Here is a 19,733-nt window from a genome sequence, read left to right on the forward strand (position 1 = left end):
TTTATTCAAGTAAAAGCAAATCTACTTTTTCCCCTATGGTTTAGTTCACCATAATAACTCAATATGAAATCCCAGGAGTGTTATTTTCTTTCTATGCTGAAACTGACCAGTGTTCGACAGTAATTTCATCCAGACTCCTGGGTGTTTCCCAGTACTGGGTTGTGGCTGGAAGGATGTAAAACATGTGCCAGAGTAGTTGGATGTTCATTCTGTGGTGCCCCCTGATAAATTAGGGACAAAGCTGAAGGAAACTGTATAAATGAATGAATAAATGCAACACATGAATCAAAAACAGGACATAATCTCATAAAAACTGACCCTGAAGAGCACAGAATGCTCAAGCATGGCTGATTCTTCACATAATAATCGTGATGCTCTCTATTACAGTATAGGCATCTCCAAAGTTAAAACAAATCTCCTATGGTTTTAGTTCAGCATAATACCTCAATATGAAATCCCAGGAGTGTTATTTTCTCACTCTGCTGAAACTGACCAGCGTTCGGCAGTGATTTCATCCAGTCTTCTCAGGTCTGTGGGTTTGTGGGTTTTTACCTGGCACAGTGTTCATGGTGCTGATGGAGGCTGTTAGCACCAGAACCAGAGATACAGTTGCTGTCAATGTTTCTCTCCTGGCATCTGCTGTTGCTCGGCCTTCTGGGGATGGCAGCTATGTGGCACGGCCATGAATCAGAGCCTGTGATGACGAGCTCTCCTGGGCACCTGATGCAGAAAAAGGAAGATACGCTGTTATATGAGAGAGAGCAAACAGGGGAATTTATTTCACACAAACATCTCTCTCCAGAGTCACCACAGGATTCTGCTTAAGTAAACTAGGCATCCTGAGGTGTCACATTCAGCTGCTCATGAAGAGTTGCCATCTTGACCATGATCCTAAAAAGCTTTAACAAACTGGATTAGATGCAAAATGAGCACTGAATGAGCCCACACTTTCAAACTAAACTTTATTTAGTTTAACATATTCAAATGAAAATATGCTGCATGGAAGAATGTTTCAGATGACTATATTGAACTGTTATGGATAACATCTCGATTATGATTTTAAGATTAAGCATTCTGTACTGAAGAGAGTCACATTTTCTGTTTTTGATTCATATGCTGCATTATATTTCAGCCAAATGACCAAAGTTCATTTATAAGGCTCTTTCTTGCCATAGTTTGGATGGCAACATTGCAAAATGTGACCCTAAAACACAAAACCAGTCAATTAAAAAAAGTGTTAATTCTTTTACAAAATCTGAAAGCTGATCAGCTGCAGTATGTAAGATTGACAACCAGTGGTTGAAATAGGTATTGCACTCCTGGTTCACAACAAAGCAAGCACAGGTTGCCAGATTGAAGACATCAACAGGAGCAAGCCTGACAAGCCTAATAGCTGATTTAAATTGTGTTCTAAATAAAAGCAACAGCACACAATAGAATGAATATTTTCTATATTGAAAGGTGTTTTTGTTCTGACCAACCCCTGAAATCTCTATTTTAGAAACAGCTTCTATTTCTTGCAGCTGATCAACAGAAAACTGACAATGATCACCCCAGGTACACCTCATGTGCTTTATTCAGTGTTAAATGCTAATAATGTGAGTTTGAATGCCATTTTATGTGACATTTACTGCCATACTACACTCTCAAAAAAAAATAAAACAAATAAATAAATAAAAAAGGTACACGGTGTCACAAATAATGTTTAACAAGGAACAGTTTTGTACCTTTGTAAAAGTTGCATCTTCTATGGTACAGAAAAGACCTCCTATGATACTGTTCTGTACCTTTAATGGTACAATTGAAATGAAGTTACACAATGGTTCTCATATAAAAGTTACAAAAGTGTGACAACTTCTTCTTTATTACAATATCTTTGAAAATAAATATTACTGGAAAGGCAAAGTGATTTAAAAATAATTTCCATATTAAAACACGAATCATTTGCTTTCCACTTGACACGTGAGCTGGCAAAATCCTGCATATGAAAAGTGTTCATGCAGACATTTTAGTATTGTAAAACTAATCAAACATTGTGCATATCTCGGCACTATACTTTTGCATAATTTCATTTGTCTTTTAAAATGAATTAGATTAAAAAAAAACTTTTAAGTGATTACAAATGTTTAGCAAAAAACAGATCTTTTTATTTATGTTAAAGTGTTGTTTATTCTTTATTGTAAATGGAAAAGGTGCATTTACACAAATTAAACTTTTTAAAATATTTTTTAATAAATGTATTTGATGTTTTATATTTACTGACGCAGTTTGGATATTGAAAAATGCCTTTAAATAGTTTTTGAAGGAACACATTTCATTTAGGTCCTTAAAGGTACAAACTGGTACTGCCCCAGTGGCAAAGGTTTGTACCTTCTTTGATATAACATTATACTATTTTTTTTTTTTTTGAGAGTGTACTGAAAGCCATACTAGCAGCAGATAGTTCATCTCAGAAAATAAAATAAACCATTTGAAGCTAAACTTTAGAACTGAAATAATGCAAACCAACACAAATCAGTGATTCAGCATGCACATTTAATAATGTTAAAGAGGTTTAATATGTATTTATAAGATTATAAACCTTATCATTTTATTGTAGTGCAGTAAGTGCACATCTATTCTGTCCTTCTGAATGGCTTTATTTAAATTTTTGTCGTGTTTTGTCTGGTGCAAACAGCCAAATTGCTTATCAATGCATTTCGTCATGTAGCATGTTGTTAGGACACGTGGTTACAATGTAATTTGCTGACCTATTGTTTACGTTTGTAATATTTATATTATTCGCTATTTAATAACCTCATGTGGAACTCTGAATCTGCATCTCATTTCAGTAGCTGTTACTGTCCACCGGAGGTCGCATTTCGGTCACGGACACATACTTTGAGAGCCGTTCTGACTGAATGAATGAAATACACTGTTTTCCATTAAGGCAACCCGGGGTGCTGAAATATAATTGGCTAAACTGGCATTGGGCGGGTTGAAAAACCAAAACAAAGACATTGTTCTGGCACGGCAAGCACATTTTCAAAGCAGAATATCTGACTTCAGCATTGTTTTTTTCAGATAAACAAGAATGTTCACTTAGAATGTTTCTGAAATATCTGCAAATATATTATGGTATTTTTATGCTTTAGAAGAGTCAAAAACTTACATACAGCACCTTTAAAATGTCCTGCTATAAATATATCAAAATCAATTTTTTGATTAGTGATGTGCATTGCTAGAAACTTACTTTGGGCAACTTTAAATGGGGATTATATGGTTTTATATGGGGATTAAACACAGTTGTGTGGCAGCAATGTGCAAATATAGCCAGCTTTTAATGGTAAAAATGTATTAATTCTGTTTTTATAATCACATTTAAGAAAAAAAAACTGTGGTTTGGTTTACACTGAGTCACAGTTCTAAAATCAATTTCAAATGGTTGATTTTTTTTCAAGATCTAATATGAACTATCTGCTTCTGCTTTCAGTAGAATGGCAAGTAAATGTCATGTAAAATGGCATTCAAACTCACATTATTAGCATTTAACACTGAATAAAGCTCATGAGGTGTACCTGAGGGGATCATTGTCAGTTTTCTGTTGTTCAGCTGCAAGAAAAAGAAGCCATTTCTAAAATATAAATTGCAAAATATTTCTTATATCGTGTGCCGTTGCTTTTAGTTGGAGCATGGTTTAAATCAGCCTTTAGGCTCGATAGTCAGGCTCGCTCCTGTTGATGTCATTAATCTGGCGACCATAATCATTAATACACCCCACTGGGTCTCAAACCTACACACTGCACCTAACAGCCTAACAGAAACATTGATAATTTTGACCAATAAAATGTATTTTGCACAAAAATATACTTGTGCATTATAAGACTGGTTTTGACGTCTGGGGTCATATATCCAAATGGTAAATGTTCATCACAGTCCATTCTTTTTGAAATAACACATTCAGCTGTAAAATGAAGTGAACAGCAGTAAATGCGATCGCACCTTAAATCAATCAATGAAGTGGATTATGAGAAGGAATGCAGAGTTGTCAGGCTCAGAGTGCAGTGATTAACGAACAAACGCTCTGGTCGACGGCCCTCCGCTCATTATTTACAGGTCGAGTTGGGATGCCTCTACATTTAAACGTTAACAAATGGCTGTGGGTAGTTAACCTGGAGGTCAGAGGTCAGCCCATCTCACTCCTCTTACTCAGCCTGGCAGAGCGGAATGTGGGAGGCAGAACAGCGCAAACCCTCATGTGCTTTCTCAAACTCACACGTTTAATAAGCGAGAACACACTGATCTCAGAACTGGCTGATGAGCTGCAAATAATGGCACAGGACAAATGTCACTCAGAAATTCAATTCAAGCGTATTTATATAGTACATTTGACAATAAATATTGTTCCAAAGCAGCTTTACAAACGATGCAGGTTATTATATTACAGTCAAAATCAGCACTGCAAAATATGCTTTATGGTTTTATTTCGTCCAAATATTTAAAAAAGTTTTAAATCAAGAAGTGTTTTCTAGACAAGTAAAAAATTATGGCCTGTTTTTTTTTTAACTTTTGGCCTACATTTTAACAATCTAGGCGCAAAGCCTAAAACGCATAGGGCAAAAGCTTTAAGGTTGTGCTCGAATCCACTTTTGCTATTTTCAAAACAGAAAAATATGGTTTGCGTCGTGGCGCATGGTCTAACCGGGTTGTGCTTATTCTCTTAAAGAGTTTTGTGTGTGTTTTGAGCATAACGTTCAATATACCAATCAGAGTCTCATCTCCCGTTCCCTTTTAGAGTCAGTTGCGTTGTGCCATGGTGCATTTGCTATTTACATGGTGGATTTTGTAAGTGGAAAAAACTGAATGCTTCACTGGTGAGAAAACAGTTAAACAGACCATCTGCAGCGCAAGGATAAAGAACGAGCCTCCTCCATTCAGCCTCTTTACTTTTTTATTTACTTTACTTTTACTGTTTGCTATTACCTTTTTTGGATAAGGAAACAGTTTTGTACTCACTCCACTGAATCCGTTGAATTAATTTGTTAAGCTCAAATATTTGTTTCAAAATCTATTTCTAAATTCAGTTCTAATTTCCAGCAAATGAATAAATGAACAATAATAATGAAGTGTGGTCAATAAACTGAGTTATATCCAAACACACATCCTTTTCTTCTGCTCCATATGGTGATGCATACGTCTCTGAAATCCGACAGGATTAAAACAAATATAAATACGCATATAATAAATAATACTACTATCAATAATAGCATTATACAAACGCAAATTGTCAAGTCAAATTTCTTTCATATGCAAATATATTTGTGTGTTGCTGTACATCCTGTGTGTATTGAACAATGTGTAAGTTTGGATCTGCATAGGCGCATAACTAACACTTTCAGCTGGTCAGTGGCGCAGTCTATTTCACTTTCCCAAAATAGCAATGCGCCAACAGAGCGCCTTAAAACACCTTTATTTTAGACCAGCACACCCATAAGTCTACAAAGTGGCGCAAATGGATTTGATATTTAATCAACGTGACACAAAACGAGAAAATTAGTTGTGCTGGTCTGACAATAGCAACAAATCGCGCCATACATGTCTTGCGGCGGGTGTATGATAAAATGTCAAAATAAAGTAAACCTTTCCTTAAAACAAGCAAAATAACCTACCAGTGGGGTAAGCAAAACTTCAGCCTGAAAACAAGACAATATTTTTGTTGTCTAAAAAATGCTTCTTGATTTAAGAATTATATTTGGACTAGAAACAAGACAATAACACTAATAAAGAAAAGCTTTTTTTGCAGTGAGAAATGTGTTGTGTATAGTTAACCTGCAGTATTTACAGCAGAGAAAATAGGTATTGAACACGTCATGTTTTTTCCTGGGAATAATATTTCGAAAGGAGCTGTTGACATGGAGTTAAACCAGGGGTCCGTTCTTCGTACCTCGCTTAAATGATCTAAGATGATTTGTCAGATCCTGGATCTTTTAATCTTGATAACTGATCTCTCGCTAATTTGGTTCTTCAAACAAGTTCGCGAATCAGATTAGAATGTCTGGATGAACTGATCTGAGATCGCTGCGTTTGTTGTTAAGGACAGATCTATCGATCCTCGAAATCATGATCAGCAATGCAACGATTGGCTGACGGCACAGCAGCGTAATGACATCATCTGATTAATATTCAATTATCCATGTGAGCAAAATTACATCAAATTAGCAGTAAACGGCTTGTTAAATATGACACGCAGTAACTTCACATTTGTTGTGAGCTGCAGGCTTTACACTTTCATGTGTCAAGACAAGAGTATTCATCATGTATTTCAATGCAAATCAATGTATTTATTTCTTAATTTAGAAAAGATTTTCTTTATTATAGTAGCCGTTTTTTAAATCGGTGTAAAGAATAACTGGTTGTTTCCAAAAGCATTTTGATATTGGTAAAGGCGTCTGCAACTTTTGTGAAGCATCACTGGCATATTAACTGTCAAAACATGTTTATGACTGCATAAATGTATTATTGCTTTTAAAAAAAGTCACATATAGTGCATGTCTATTATACACAATTTGTACTAAAGCGATCTAAAAAGTTCATATCAATAAGTTTTCTCTTTGCACCACCAGGTGGCAGTCTTTGTATTTCATTTCGAGGGTGCAGATTGCATACGTTTTATTAATATGTATAACTTTATTTATTTTATTTATTACTATAACTTTTATATATATAGTTAAAAAATATTTACTATTTTCCCAAGTGTATATAACTACTACTGTAAGAAAATATCAGAACTCGGTACATACTTTCTGTATTATCTTTGCTTGAACTGAGCCGATCTAATCCTGTTTATATGATTTGAACCTGCTCCCGATCAGGTTTGACCTAGCAGATCTGTTGCCATGACAACAACTCTCGGATCAGCTTTGAAGAACGAAACGATCCTGGATCGTGTCAAATCGTCAATATCCAAATCCAGCTAACTGAGTAATCCACGTACGAAGAACGGACCCCAGGTTTTGTTAAAAATCCAAACAATGCAAACATAAATATATATATATATATATATATATTTTAAATCTGAAAAATGTGTTGTGTGTAATAATGATGAAATGACACAAGGAGAAAGTACTGAACTACTGAAATGTATTTAATGTACAAAAGGTTTTTTTTTTGGTGATTGCAGCTAAAGACGCCTCCCATATTCAAGAATGAAGTCACATGAATTGCTCAGGTGTGAGTTTTTCACAGACTTCAGCAGAGTGTAAAAATCTTGACGGTTCTGTGGGTCTCGTCTATCAAATCTGATCTTTAATTTGTATTTTATATTGGATTCAAGTCAGGTGATTGGCTGGGCCATTTTACAGCTTGATTTTCTTTCTCTGAAAGCATTTGAGAGTTTCTTGGCTGTGTTTTGGACCATTGTCTTGCTGAGATGTCCATCCTGGTTTCATCTTCATCATCCTGCTAATGTAGATGTTGGACTGATGCAGCTAATACTCATTTACACTGAGGAAGGGTGGCGAAGATCTACTGAGAGATTTCAGCTGCTGTCTGGGCTTTCCATCCCTTTCTACACCTCCCTTTCTTCATGTGTTCATTACCTTTTTCTGGTGTCATTTCATTTAATTACACGTAACTTTTATTTGTAATCTAATTAAATGTGTTTTCCTTGGATACATTGATTTCTTTGGTTGTTACCAACATCAGCTGAAAAGTCAACGGCACCTTTAGAAATAAGTTTTCTGAGAAAAATGTTGACATGCTCAATACATATTTTCCTCGCGATATAGAGTGCTTTAAAATAAAAAAAGTGATATCAAATGCCTAGTAAGTTATACACTACAAAAGCAATGGCTCATTTAGATAAACTGGATTTGTTTTGTGTAGAAATTATAAAACAAAATAGTCTGGTAAGAGATACAACAATAATCCTTGAAAAAAAAAAAATTCTTGGCTTCTATATTCAACATTCAGGTTGTGCAAAGAAGCTGTAAATGAAGGATGGATCAAGAACATACAGTAAAATAAAAAAAGTTTCAGGAAAGAAGGTTAAAGTTAAACTGATATTGTAAGTGCAAGATTTAGAGTTTAATAAACAAATACACAGCTTATTTACTGCTGTACAGCTGCTGTATAGGAATATCAGATGCTACATTTACATCAGAGGTGATGCTCAGCTGTGCCAAATTTCTTTGAAAGCCATTAGGAGCAGTTGTGTGTTTCTGCAGAAGTTTCACATGTAGCAGCACATTTTCCACATTTGCTTTCTTGACTGTGACACATTTTAACATGAGGTGAATTACAAGTAAATCATTTGCTTTCGGCTTAGTCACTTATTTATCATGGGTGGCCACAGCGGAATGAGCCGCCAACTATTCCAGCATATGTTTTACACAGCGGATGCCCTTCCAGCCACAAGCCTGTACAGGGAAACATCCATACAATCTCACATACACACACACATACTTATACACTACGCACAATTTAACTTACCCAATTCACCCATAGTCTATGTCTTTAGACTTGTGTGGGAAATCAGAGCACCCGGAGGAAACCCACGCCAACATTGGGAGAACATGCAAACTCCACACAGAAATGCCAACGGGGCAAGCTGGGACCCGAATCAGTGACCTTCTTGCTGTCAGTGCTAACCACTGAGCCACCATGCCGCCCCTACAAGAAATTCAATTCTGAAAAAAAAAGAAAATTCTGTCATTTATTCAATTTAATGTTGTTACAAATCTGTAAGATTTTGACAAAAAGAGGAAATGTGGTGTTTAGAGAAGTCAGTAGTTAGTTTCACATTCTTAATTGTAGTTTGGTTCTTTGTGGACGTATATGGGACATTCTACCAGAAACGTATCTGTCCTTGGAATAAAAACATAAATACAGTTAATAAAAAGTATTTAATCCCAAATCATTTCTAAAATGGACTGATAGATTTCAGTAAGTTGCTCTGTAAAGGAGTATGTCATTCAATTGGTTCTCAGATTGTTTTGCTTTATTAAAAACACTTTACAAATGTATAACCCCTGTCATTGTCCTTAGCCCAATTGAACCTACAGTTTTAATAGTTTTTAGCTTAAAGGGGCTAATAATTTTGTCCTTACAATGTTTTTTTAAAAAAAATTAAAACTGCTTTTAATCTAGCCGAAATAAAACAAATAAGACTTTCTCAAGAAAAAAAAATAAAAAATTACGACATACTGTGCAACATTCCTTGTTTTGTTAAACATTATTTGGGAAATATATATATATAAAAAAAAAATCCAAAGGGGGCTAATAATTCTGACTTCAACTGTACTTCAGAAATAGCAAGTTTAAGTTGTTATCATTCCCAACAATTGATTAAAAACGTCAACTTATAAAGTCTAGAAATGAATACTAGTTTACAATTGTCCCCGTGTTTCTGTCAGTCCTTTCACATTTGCATTACATTTTTAAGGCTATAACTCAGAGCAGGTGACATAACTTGTGACATCAAGTATCATTATTTGACGTTCCACATTTTGCCCCAGTGTTTTCATTACAACATCGATACTGTAAAAAGACCCTTATGAAATTGAAAAAAGTCACATAAAACCCTCACCGGAAGTTTATCATTGGCTGTAAAACACTAGCTGTGTATATAGACCATTGTATAGTTTTATGCTTGTTTTTGTATGATTTTTTTTTTTTTGTGGACGACAAGCTTAAAGGTCAGGCCCTGTCACATATTTTATAAGTGAAAATGAACGTTTCTGGAAGAATGTCTAATATATCTGGTTGATATTAGGGCATTTTCTGATATTTGTTTACTGCATTTTGGAAAAGTCGAGGTTTTAAAAGTGATAACATTTTCCCTTTTACCGTTCCTGTGGTTTATGTACATTTGTTTTATTTACATGTTGTATTTTTATTTTTTTTTACAGTAAATTCCTTTAGCTTTTTTTAGGGCAAAAGTATCTCCAGTAGAAAAGGACCCTTTACATTATAAGGCCCAATCTCAATTTACCCCTTAGCCTTTCCCCTTTCACGTGAAGGGGTAGGGGTGTCCCAATTCTCTTTAGCTTGAAGGCATAGGGCTAATGGGTAGGGCTAGATAGCCCTTGAAACCGAGATTTTTCAGAACCACACTCCAACCAAGAGGTAAGAAAATTTCCCAGAATATACCAGCCACAGCTGCAGCATGGCTGCACACGGAGGTTAGGAGATGCAGAAAATAGTATTGTTTGTCATTACTAAGAATTATTACAACAAACAAGCTTGATTTAATACACTCATAAATGCGTTCGTGTTTTACCATGAAAAATAAATAAATAAAAACTGCTAAATTTTGCTGTCTATAATCCCTAGTAACAAGTTTTGAATAGTCGTCCTAAAACATTCTGTCACTCGCTGACTCTCGAATACCGTCCGAAAAGTCTAGTGGCTGGGAAATAGCTTTTTACAGTGTCTGGTATAATGTTTATGTTGTTTTTGTGTGTTTACACAGATAAATATGGCCACATTGTAAATGTAGAGTACAGTTGTGATCTTATTGCCACATCATATCATTATGATAACATGATATATGCCTTCAGTGATTTCCTGAAGATAAATACCAAAAAATAACGCAACTGGAATCACTACAGCAGTCGCCATCATCTGATCTCATATGAAGCTAGAGATTGTGATGACATATGATGACGTGTGCAGGTGCTGTAGTGGTGTCCCATTTCTTACGGGCAAATTTTGAAGCCCTTCCCTTTCACTCTCAGTTTTAAGGGCCAAGGGGAAGGGGTAGGGTACAAAAATAGAATTGGGACTGGGCTTAAAAACCCGCAAATCAGCAAACATTTAAAAAACAAATCGCTTATAAACCAACATCCAAGCCTGCTGTAGACCTGAACAGTGCAGAGGTTTACTTTATATCCAAAAAAAAAATAAAGATACCCAAAGATGACATTTAAAGGGGTAAAGAAATGTGTTTTTGAATCTAATAAAGAGAGCAGAAGTCAATCATTTATTTTAATTATTTAGCCTGATAGGGTGGCACAGGGTGGTTAGAACTGTAGAAGCTGGTTCGAGTCCCGGCTGGGCCAGTTGGCATTTCTGTGTGGAGTTTGCATGTCTTTACTGCGTTCGCGTGGGTTTCCTCTGGGAGCTCCGATTTCTCCCACAGTCCAAAGACATGCGGTACAGGTGAATTGGGTAGGCTAAATTGTCTGTAGTGCATGAGTGTTGCGGATGGAAGGGCATCCGCTGCGTAAAAACGTGCTGGATAAGTTGGCGGTTCATTACGCTGTGGGGACCCCGGATTAATAAAGGGACTAAGACGAAAATGAACGAATGAATGAAATTGGCCATAGTCTATGATTCTGTGTGTGAATGAGTGTATGGGTGTATCCCAGTGTTGGGTTGGGACTAAGGGACTAAGCTGAAGGAAAATGAATGAATGAATGAATTTAGCTTTACATGCACTGTTAAAGCAAACAGTGAAAATTACTAAATAAAATAAGTTAGTTTGACTTATAATTTTTAAAAAAGGTACCTTGACTTAATGAAAAAGTATATATATATATATATTTATATATATATAAATATAAATATATATATATAGTTTTATATACATACAGGTTTACAGTACTCGAACTATTGAAACCCCTAAAATGGTTGGTCACAATCGGTTTCCTCAAACAGAGGAAATCTTAACTTATCAGTAGGCCCACATGGAACCCCATGTAAACAATAAATATAAGTTAAAAAGGTATTACTTTTTAGTTCATATAATTAAGGTTTTAGTTCTGATAATGCCAAAATTATTTTGCATACATCTGCAGATTTTTAACAAAATTCTGTGCAGGAAGGCAAAAAATGTCCTCAGATTCTGTCCCACCCTACTTATCGGGTTTTACAGTGTGTTTGCTGTTCCAAAATATTTTAAATGTTACTTAAAATAAAATGTATTGTGTTAAATGAGGAAATAAATGTTGTTTTTTACCCAGACAATTAAAAAGAACCTTTTTTAAAGCAATTCTGTAATACTGTAAAACCGTATTATTTTTATCCAAGGTTATCATACCGTCAGAATCTTATACTGGCCCATGCTTAGTTTTAAATGGGTACTTTTTTGTATGAACTATTCCTGAAAGTGTTGTTTTTTTTTGACAGAAACATTTAGTTTGTCATTCCTTTTTTTTTCCATTTTTAAGTCTTCCTCTCCCTACTGAAACCCTCGTGTATCAGTCACTTCATAACAGGGGCTGTTCAGATGGTGGTCCGTTATTCATACGCAAAACTATGCACCTGCACAAGAAGAAAAAACATCTTTTTTCCCTCTCATCCTTTACATGACTAGCAGCAGGCTTTCCCCTTTCTTGCAGATTTTTCACAGCAATTAAAGGCTTTTCTCTTTGATTGAGTTAATAGTCTGAATCTAGGCTGTCACTTTCTTCCATTTCCACTATGCTGGAGACTAACGATGCCTAGCCAATCCCAGGAAGCCCCCGTCGGGACCCTTTCACACGTCTGCTGCCCCTCTCTCGCTCTCTGTCGGGCCCCCGTTGACCCTTTGCAGCCAAGGTGTGAGGGGCCTCACTGGGTCTGTGGTTGGGAGGCCCCCGCCGCCCTCTCTGGGGCCCCTCGGCCCCCATGCGGTCCTCTGTGGGACACAATGCACTCTCTGCTGGAGGCTGGCCCCTGGATCACTGCTTTCAATCCCACAATGCTTCACTGCCAAAAGGGGGTAATAGGATTTGTGGTTTGTGCGCTGGTGGGTCTTCTGAAAATATGTCTTTTTTTTCATCTGAATTGATTTTCGTTTGAAGGAGACTGATAAAATGGAGGAAAGCGAAAACAAGAGGGCGGAGCGGCTGTGGAGGAGTGGAGAGGTGTAGACGGAGACAGAGGCTTGTTTTGTCTACAGTCGGATACTTAAAGAAGACATTATTAGTCATGTACAAGACATGTTAACGTGACATACATGTAGTTATTAGCCTTCTTGTCAACCCGGGCTCATTGTGGAAACGTAGCCCCGCGGACGTTTCTGCGGGCCGCGATTTACGTCCCGGGAGGCACGTATTCGAGCTTTTTTTTGTTTTCGCGGATCCGCGGATCCTCGGGAGCGCGCGGCGTTCGCGCCCGCGCCGTTCTCACGCGAAAAGCCGCCGGATCGGGGAAAAAAAAAAAGCAAAAGCCCTCGTCTTCGATTTCGACCGCGTTTTCGGATCCCGCCGCGTTCTCGCCCTCATTTTTCGGATTCCGTTTTTCGTCTCACCTGATTTCCAGAACCTGCTGTTCCCCGGACTCGATCCCGGTCGTCGTCCATCGCAGCCGGCTCCTCCTCCTCCTCGTCCGGGGCCTCCACTCCGCCAACGCAACGCTGTGAGCTAGGCGGACAAACTGATTGCGTCGGGAAAGCCCTCCACTCGGTGGCAAGCCGTCGGCCGGCGAGCGCGAAGAGGAGGGGCGGAGCGGCGCCACACCGCCCCGCGGCGTTCGCTCGAAAAAAACCAAACGCGGCCTTTACGTACCTCCGGCCACGTAAATCGCTGTCTCCAGAAACGTCCGCGGGGCTACGTTTCCAGAATGAGCTTGGGTTGCTTCTTGTATATACCCCCCTCTCCAGTTTCTGTTGAACAGTAAGACGACTCATTTCTTTTATTTTTTTTATTTATTTTTTTTCGGATTTTTGCCTTTAAAAAGTGGATAGGACAGTATTTCAGACAGAAAAGGAAGTGGGAGAGAGAGAGGTTAGGGATGGGAAATGTCATCGAGCCGGGATTTGAACTCGGGACGCCCTGAAGTACTACAATTCAATTCAATTCAGCTTTATTTGTATAGCGCTTTTACAATGTAGATTGTGTCAGAGCAGCTTCACAAAAATGGTCATAGTAATTGGAACAGAGTACACATATGGTGTACACATATGGCTACAGCACCATATGTCGACGCACTAACCACTAGGCTATTGTGCAGACAGAAGACGCATTTCTAAACATAATAGTTTTAATAACTCATTTTAAATAACTGATTTCTTTTATATTTGTCATGATGACAGTAAAATATTTGATTAGGTATTTTTCAAGATTATCATATTCAGCTTAGTGACATTTAAAGGCTTAACTAGGTTAATTAGGCATGTCAGGGTGGTTAGGCAAGTCATTGTATAACAGTGGTTTGTTCAACAATCGAAAATAATATCATTGCTAAAGAGAGCTAAAAATACTGAGCTTAAAATGGTCATAAAAATTAGCTTTTTTTCTAGCCAAAATTAAACAAATAAGACTTTCTCCAGAAGAAAAAATATTATAGGAAATACTGTGAAAAATTCCTTGCTCTGTTAAACATCAAATTGACAGGAGGGCGAATCATTTTGACTCACACAAACACTGACAAAGTGTCTAAATCTGGCTGTTAAACGCAGTCTTCAACACTTTAATTTGAGGACCAATTCTCATTATTATCTAGTGGCTTACTACCTCTCTATTATTAAGATATTGGATGTTTATTAGTACTTATAAAGTATTTATTCTGCATGATCTTATTCTACATCCCTAATCCTAATACCGACCTTCTAAAACCTACCTAACTACTTCCATAATCAACCTTAATGGCCACACTTTATTTTAATTGTTTGCTTGTTGAATTTAAGTGACATTGCATCTACATACCAACTAATTCTCATTCGATTATAGTAGACTGTTAAGTTGGGGTCAGGGCTAGTGTAAGTTGACATGTACTTGCTAAGTTCCTTATATGGTTAAATGTCTGTTGAAGGAGCAGAATCAACAGATATTAATTCAGTTCAATTCAATTCAGCTTTATTTGTATAGCGCTTTTAAAATGTAGATTGTGTCAAAGCAGCTTCACATAAAAGATCATCATAAATTGGAACAGTGTGGTTCAGTTTTTTAGTGTTTAATTTCATTTTAGCTCAGTTCAGTGTGGTTTGATAATCACTACTGAGGGTCCAAACACTGAAGAGCAAATCCATCCATGCGCAGCTCTACCAATCCTAAACCATGCAAACTAGTGGCGACAGCCGAGAGGGAAAAAAACTTTACCAATTGGCGAAAATGAAGAAAAAAAACCTTGAGAGAAACCAGGCACGACCATTTAAATTTCTCCGCTGGCCAAACGTCTTGTGCAGAGCTGCAGTCTCAGTGGTGGAGGCTGGAAGCTGGGCCTCAGCGAAGACTCGTCCCTGGAGCGTCACAAGAATCAGACTTATGCTCTCCACTCCACCAGGACCACCACAGCAGCTGCTCAGGATACGGCCTGGTCCAGGATATGGAAACCTTGGGATCATCTCGTCCTTGGTCTTGGATCGAATCAGTGACTCTGCATAGTCTGAGGGCCTCGGGATGAATATCCCCAGGTGGAAATGGAGAATAAAGAGAATAATTAGCATAGCTGCTGTTCATAGTGTATATAAACAAAATGCAGAAACCTGTGTGGAAACCCGCTTAGTGATGCACTGAGTGTATACTTTACTAAACAGATAGGTCTTTAATCTAGTTTCGAATAGGGAGAGTGTGTCTGAGACTCAGACGTTATCAGGATGGCTATTTCAGAGTTTAGGAGCCATAAATGAGAAGTCTCTACCTCCTTTACTCGACTTTGCTATTCTAGGTATTACCAGAAGCCCTGAGTTTTGAGATCTTAAAGAGCGAGTTGGTATTAAGAAGACAGTCTACTAATACTCAAATGGACCATCAAAATAAAGTGTTACCTCAATAATAAGCAGTAAATTTTTAAAGTTTATTTATTTATAGCCCAAAGAAATAGTAGGCCTACATGCAGTTAATTGGAACTAGAACAACCCCAAATAATTCATATTTCACAAATGATTTGTTGTCATAAAGATTTTCAGAAATACAGATTAACTGACTTGAAAAACTTGAACTAAAAATGTTTTTGGGGGACAATAATTGTTTTATGTTCAATCCAGCTAAATTTGTAAAAACTAAAAAGTTGACTTATTTTCTTCATGTTGTCCCAACACAAATCTTTTGTATGGAACCCAGCATTATTTAAAGTGTAAATCAAAATGAATATGAAACATAACTCATTCATTTTCCTTCAGCTTAGTCCCTTATGCCTCATTCACACTAGCAGCGATTTTGTAGCCGTCTGTTGTTCTGGGTGACGACCTGCTGCAAATGCAGGTCTGTGTAGATCTAAAGCACGCAAAATACAATCGGCCTCTGATTAAGCTGAGAGAAGATCACGTGAGCTCTACTGGTGCTCCTATTTGCTGTTGCTTAAGAAAGTCACTCTTTATTTGAATAAAGTTGAAGGATTCTCAACTTTGTCGTGTCGCTCGACACGCCCACCTGGTCAGCAATGGTCGATGTCGCTGCCGTAGACGGAGACCGCCGGAAGTCGCTCACTCTAATGAATGAGGCTTTATTTATTAGGGGTGGCCACAGCGCAATAAACCGCCAACTATTTCGACATATGTTTTACGCAGCAGATGCCCTTCTAGCTGAAATCCAGTACTGGGAAAAACATAACTCATACTTAAGGTAAATGTTTTTATTATAACATAATTAATAATTATAACAAAATAATAATAAAGTATAACATATTACATGTGTTGTTTAAAATAAAATTATTCAAATTTAAACAATAACATTTATATTAAAACTGAAAAAATAATAAAAATGTTATTATAAATCATTCAATGTCTTCCAGTTATATTTACAATATAATATAACATAGAGTTTTTCTAAATATTTTAACCCAGGCTCATTGATATGTACCCCTATATTCATCCCAGGAGGTACGTTTTTGTTTTCGCCAATCCACCAGAGGCCACTGTTTACACTTTGTCAGATCTCAGGTTTCTCTCACAAGTGCCATTTGCGCTTGCTGTTTTCACATAAATCCACCAGAGGCCGCTGTATTCACTTTTTCAGATCTCAGGTTTATCTCACAAGTGGCATTTGAGCTTGCAGTTCTCAAATATATCCACCAGAGGCCGCTGTCGACTGACTGATGGACCGACCATTACCCCCACCCACCCCTTTCCCTAAACCCAACTGACAGTGTTTTCAAAAGCAATCCAGAAAAAGAAAAGCCCATGTGGCCTCTTGATTTTACCACCTTTCAGATCTTACCACATTCTCACCCTATGGTTTATTTTTTTGCCTTGTTTTTGTCTTACCTGCTTTCTGAAAAAGCCTAAACTAAAATCAGTGACAACGATGATTTTTTAAAACTTATTTTAAAAATAATAAAATATTGAAATTGAACAATACCATTAAAATAATAGCTGTGAAACAGCATGAGTGTTGCTGGGATGGGTCTCTCCGAGCAGCTGTTGATGGAGTTGTGGGTGGCTTCAGATCCCCCTGCTGATGCTCAATGCTCCGGGTGTCTTGGCTTGGCTGCGGCTGAATTGATGGCTGATTATTTGTGTTTTGTGGGGTCTCGTTTGGATCAATCTCAGCTGACGAATTTCCAAATCTGTCTCCATGGTGGTCGTGTTGGTTCTGTCCATGTCTCGCCGCCAGCTGTGACCCAGTTGAACTGCGTTGGCTGTGGTGTCCTGGCCTGGGTTGAAGACTGTAAACTCCGTCTTGGCCTGAAAATGCTAGGATGACCATCGTGGATGATTGTGAATCTGTTTCCTGACATCTCTGTCGGGCCTCCTGCAAACTCCTGACAGCAGACGGGGAATGACGGAGCGGAAGGGCCACAGGGTCACAGCTGCACCCAGAAACACAAAGAAAAACGCAAGAGAGAGCCAACAGAAAGACTGCGCGCTTGTCCAGAGGGGAAGAAAGAGATTTTGTGGAGTGTTTGGAGGGGGTTCGGTGTCAGCCATGAGCTCAGACAGCGAGGGTCTGTCAGTCACAAACACAGACCCCCAAACAGCTAACTCCAGACTTATTCTGAGGGAAGAGTAAAAAGCGGCCCGTCCAGGATGATGAAGAGGACTGTTGTCCCTTTATAACACAGACAGACAAACAGGATGTACAGCAGCCAATCAGAGATGATTCGAAATCACGGTTGATGGAGTAAAATGAATAAACACTATAAAAGAGTATGATTTGATCAAATAAATACTGTATATTACTGTAATACACTCAAAAACTATATTTGAAGAGTTCAGATGCAAAAGCCAACAAACGCCACTTCTGCCAAAAATGAACTAATGATATTGAGTGAATGTTTCAGGCACAATAGTACATGTTCAACAAATAATTTTGCTTAAAATCATCTAAATCGCAGCGTCAGCGCATTCAGAAATAACAGTTTGTTGACAAAAGCCTCTAAACGCCACTTGCCTTAGACAGCAAAAGCCGATATATCCCGAGAACGAATCACAAGGCGCAAATCGAAGCATATGTTTTTAATGTAGCAGCGCGCTGATACGCCGGCTTTAATGAGGAGACTGTTTTATTCCACTTCAGAAGTAGATTTTAAAAGATGAAGTTTGATGAACTGCATAAGCCTGTCCGACTGTCAGTAAATGAGAAATGAAAACGTCCCTTACCTCAAAACTCTCTAGATTATAAGGAAAAGAAAACACACTGTACAGTCGGACGTGTAGCATGCATTCATAACGTTTTTTGAGCAACGCTACTTTGAATGAGTCCGATTTACTATACATTAAACGGCAACTGTGTTTCACGAAGGATGAAGTTAGGATATCATTCTTTTTCCCCACATGGATGCTATGAGGATAAACAAGAGACGAAAAAGATACCAAGACCTTGAGTATAGTGAGAATGAATAAATTACAGCTTCTAAAAGTGTCCGAGTAACAGCGTTTTTTTGCACAGTAGGCCTACATTGCTTTTTATTTGCTTATGTAAGCTATTTTAAATATATATATATATATATATATATATATATATATATATATATATATATATATATATATATATATATATATATATATATATATATATATATATATATATATATATATATATGTATATATATATATAGTATAAAACTATGCATTATTCATATTACTTTAATAAATTACATTACTTTTTATTAATGGACAATGCACAGATATTGATGTTTCACAATGTTCTTACACTACAACTAATTTTGCATTAATTAGCAATGTTTACATTGCTTTACTTGCATTAAATCCAAATCCCAAATATCAGAAATGACAACAGATTGTTAAGATTTAATAAAAGTCAGTCTTAATGTTATTCATTACTGCACTTGACAGATTTCATTCATTCTCTTTCCTTCTACTTTTTTCCTGGTTTATCAGGGGTTACCGCAGTGGAATGAACCGCCATTTACATGGCAGATGTATTTTTAATTTCAGGTGGTTTGTGTAGGTGTTTTATGTTCGGTAAAACAATCTCTATCTTGCATCTTAAGTTATTTTCAACTAATTACACTCTTGTCTTGACCCAGTAGGTGGATTTAGATGTTTTTGCAAAAAAAAAAAAAAAAACACAAGTGGATTTAGCTGGTTTTGACACCAAATATAATTTACCTTGTTAAAACCAAAGAATTGTCTAAAGTGACATTTATGAAAAAAGTATGAAAAAATATATTTTAATTAATTTTACATTATTTTGCAACTTAATTTAACATTCAATCAACTCAAAAAATGCAGTTAACTTAATAAAGTTAATAAAGTTAATTTATTGATTTGCGTTTGAGACAACATGGACGAATTGTGTGGAACCCAGCATTTTTTACAGTGTATAACTAAAAGGTGAAAGCAATAGCTCACACTAGTTGCTTTCTACACTATGCTTTCTAAGTATACACATACTGCAAGTAGTTCAAATGATCTGCTGTCCACACAA

The 19,733-nt window shown here is 37.1% G+C and overlaps 1 protein-coding gene and 1 long non-coding RNA gene across 3 annotated transcripts in view; one reads left to right on the forward strand and one right to left on the reverse strand.

Moving 5' to 3' along the window:
• The window catches only part of smoc2 (SPARC related modular calcium binding 2), an 89,360-nt gene that overhangs the window by 5,301 nt on the left and 64,326 nt on the right, over positions 1-19,733 (forward strand). The gene's annotated exons all lie outside the window — the stretch shown is intronic.
• LOC141377058 (uncharacterized) overlaps positions 14,738-19,733 on the reverse strand; it is a 43,637-nt gene continuing 38,641 nt past the window's right edge. Inside the window, exons 7-8 of the long non-coding RNA XR_015506350.1 lie at positions 17,202-17,891; positions 14,738-16,118 (exon numbers count right to left, since the gene is read on the reverse strand). This is a non-coding gene — a long non-coding RNA (uncharacterized LOC141377058). The remainder of the gene's footprint in view (positions 16,119-17,201; positions 17,892-19,733) is intronic.

This window comes from Danio rerio, chromosome 13 (genome assembly GCF_052040795.2).
Source record: "Danio rerio strain M-AB ecotype USA chromosome 13, GRCz13ab, whole genome shotgun sequence".
Classification (NCBI taxonomy): Eukaryota; Metazoa; Chordata; class Actinopteri; order Cypriniformes; family Danionidae; genus Danio; species Danio rerio.